The 3,479-nt window shown below is 49.7% G+C and overlaps 1 pseudogene; it reads right to left on the bottom strand.

Annotated features, from left to right (window-relative positions):
- Nucleotides 1-2,062: 2,062 nt before the first annotated feature.
- LOC117998458 overlaps nt 2,063-3,479 on the bottom strand; it is a 7,951-nt pseudogene continuing 6,534 nt past the window's right edge.

Below are 3,479 nucleotides of genomic sequence, written 5' to 3' on the forward strand. Positions count from 1 at the left end.
AACTCTCTGTGCTTCCTGAAGCTGGATGTCTGTTTCCTTCCCCAGGGTAGGGAATTTTCCACCTGTTCTTTCTTCAGATTGGTTTTTTATCCCTTTCTATCTCTCTTCTCCTTCTGGGATTCCTAAAATGCAAATATTTGTTCATTTGATGTTGTCTGAAAGATCCCTTACCTATTCTCATTTTTTTAAGCTCTTTTTTTTCCTTTGCTGTTCAGCTTGGGTGCTTTCCATTCCGCTTCCAGATTGCTGATCTGTTCTTCTGCATCCTCTAATCTCCTGTTGATTCTGTCTAGTGCATTTTTCATTTTGGTTATTGTATTTTTCAACCCTGATTGGTTCTTTTTAAAATTTTCTATCTCTCTTTTTTTTTAAAGATTTTATTTATTTATTTGACAGAGAGAGAGAGTGAGAGAGCACAAGCAGGGGAAGCAGCAGCAGGAGGGGGAGAGCAAGAAGCAGTCTCCCCGCTGAGCAGGGAGCCTGATTCGGGGGCCCAGCCCAGGACGCTGTGATCATGACCTGAGCTGAAGGTAGACACTTAACCGAGTGAGCCACCCAGGCACCCCGATATATTTTCTGTCTCTTTGTTGAAGGTCTCACTAAGTTCCTCCACTCTCCTCTGCAGCCTGGTGAACATCTTTATGGCCATGACTTTGAACTCGTTACCAGGTAGATTGGTTATCTCTGTTTCATTTAGTTCTTTTTCTGAGGTTTTGTTTTGTTCTTTCTTTTGGATCCTATTCCTTTGTCTCCTCATTTGGCTTGACTTTCTGTGTTTGTTTCTATGAATTAGGTAGAACAGCTACTTCTCCTAACCTTGCAAGAATGGCCTTGTGTACAGTCATCCCCTGTGTAGACTGTGTGTACCTGGTGACTTTGGCTGGATAGCTGGAGCTGTGGCTGGTGTGGACTGGGATCCTGGGGCAGTCTGTGCTGGGGCTGTCCTGGTGGGATCGCTCGAGCTGAAATGGGCATGGGCTAGGTGGCTCTGGGGCAGGACAGTTGAAGCTGAAGTGGGAGCAGGTGGTGGTCTGCCGGTGCTCAGCACAGGGGATGCCCTCACTGCATGGCGGGAACTGAGGTGGGGCATGAGCTGGTGTGTCCTGGTGGTGTCACTAGAGCCAAAGCAGACATGAGCCAGGAGGTCCCAGAGTGCTCTGTGCCAGGAGTGCCCTAGCAAGTCATCTGGGGCTAAAGTGGTGTGGGCCTGGAGAGTTCTGGGTTGCTGTGCCCCTATGTCAGCCAGAGTTGTAGTGAGTGTTGACCAGGGGTGTCCCACTGTGCAGTGCACTGGGGCTGCCTTGATGGGACTTCTTGGGCTGGTGTGGGCTTGGGTTAGGGCCTGGGGCTCACTGAGGTGGTAGGCCAGCTATGGTGCCTGGCCCCTGCTCCCATCCAGGCTATCAAGGTGGTGGGGCAATGTAAACCATGGCACTTGCCAGGCCCTGCGACCCAGAGAGGGCTCTAGTAGCTCCCCTGCCATTTGGTGGAGTTCTGAGGCAGGATCCTTTATATTCTAGTTGTTCTTTTAAGCCACAGCTTTTTTCCTGTGCCCCAGGGCAGATGAATCTGCTCATGGTCCCTCGGTACTGTCTCTCCCCACTGCAGTTTGCAGCATCGGGGGTGGGATTCCCTTACTGTGTCTCCAACTCAATGTTCTCTATGTGGTCTCTCTATCTTTTGTTGTGCAGAAGCTGTTCAGTCAGCTCTCTGTTCTTCTTCAGGAGGAATTGCTGTATAAATAGGTATAGATTTGCTATGTCCATGCAGGAGGTAAGTTCAGGCTCTTCCTACATGCCATCTTGGGGCAGAACCCTTTGGAATTTTCTACATAGAGAATCATGTCATCTGCAAACAATGAGTTTTATTTCTTCCTTCCCAATCTGCGTACCTTTTATTATTTCTTTTTATTGAGAATTCCTGGGATGGTGGTTATCACCCCCCAACCTGGAAGGAGGAAACAATACTATACAAAATCACTCAGAAATCATACTGTCCCAACACCCCTGGCCAACACCGAGAAGAGGAAAGTCATTCCCTTGAAAATTGGCCAGTCTGTGTTCATCCAGGAAGGGCTGGGAGAACAGACACAGAAGGGACTATGACATGATACCAGGGGCAGGATGGGGGTCGGTTGGGCCCCACACTGGCTCCTCAAAAGCCAGGGGAGAAGCAGATTCACTTTTTCTCTGGGGGAGGGGAGTTCTTCATCACTAAGCTCATTTCTTACCCTTGATAAGGCTGTCAGTTTTCAAAGTGAAAATTTCATCCTGTACATTGAGCACAAGGTTTTCAGCAGTGAGACAGATACAATTCTGTGATGTGGCAGTCGTCTTGGAGATGTTCCGGGTTGCCTGGATCTTGCCCAGTTTGATGTAGCCAGGGTTCTTGCTCAGGGCTTCTCCAAGCCTCCTGGTGGCCTCGGCCTCACCTTCAGCCTACACAGTCTTCTGCTGCTGTTCCTGCTTTGCTTTTTCCACCTGAAACTGGGCTCCCTGGGCCTCCTGCTGAGCTACTTGTTTGGCTTCCACAGCAGCTGTATACTCGCTCGGCTAAAGCTCAGCCCTGTGATGACTACATCATCCAGGATAAGGCTGAATTCCTCGGTCCTCACTGTCAGCTCCCATGAAATCAACAAGGATATCTGGGCCCGCTGGGTAATCAGCTGCAAGGTGTTGAACTTGGCCACACCTCCCTTGAGTACCTCCTTGACAGTTGATGGCAGTCCTCACTCCTCCTAGTCTAGCCCTGGGCACTGGTACATGCTGGGAAGCTCCATGACAATGGGTTGAGACAGCACTCACAGATGCTTACCATCTGCAGGTCTTTGGTGCCTGTGGGAGAGGAAATTTTTTAGGGTCTGGCCTGAATGTCCTAGATGATGGGGTACTGGAATCAGGGGATCCTAAAGTGAAGGCCCTCATCCGATTGGAGAAATTGGCTCTGTGCCCACCTTCTATGGTGAAACAGACTCATGGATGCCGTAGGCCATGGCGCCGGCCCCCAGCAGCAACTTTAGCACCTTGCCCGTGTCCCTCTATGTCTTTCAAGCTCTGGGCCATGTCTGATCCTGAGGCCAGTGACCCCAAAGGCGAGAATGGGGTGCCGGCCTGCCTCTACCCCACTCCAGTTTAGAGATTGTACCCTTTACATGTGCAGTCCGGGGCCCAAGGTCCTCATAGGAGAAAGGACACCAGAAGTGCCCCAATCTGTATGCCTTGTCTTGTCTTGTGTTGTCTTCTTACATTAGCTAGGACGTTGCTGTTGAGGAGGATTGGTGAGAAGGGACATCCTGTCCTTGTTCCTGATGTTAGTAGAAAAGCATCTAGTTAATCACTAGGAAGTGTGATGTTATATGTACATTTTTTAAAAACATTTTATTTATTTTTATTTGACAGGGGTAGAGAGAGCACAAGCAGGGGGAGTGGCAGGCAGAGGGAGAGGGAGAAGCAGGCTCCCTGCTCAGGAAGGAGCCCGAC

The sequence above is a fragment of the Mirounga leonina genome, unplaced genomic scaffold (assembly GCF_011800145.1).
Source record: "Mirounga leonina isolate KUSES-001 unplaced genomic scaffold, KU_Mleo_1.0 Mir_414, whole genome shotgun sequence".
NCBI lineage: Eukaryota > Metazoa > Chordata > Mammalia > Carnivora > Phocidae > Mirounga > Mirounga leonina.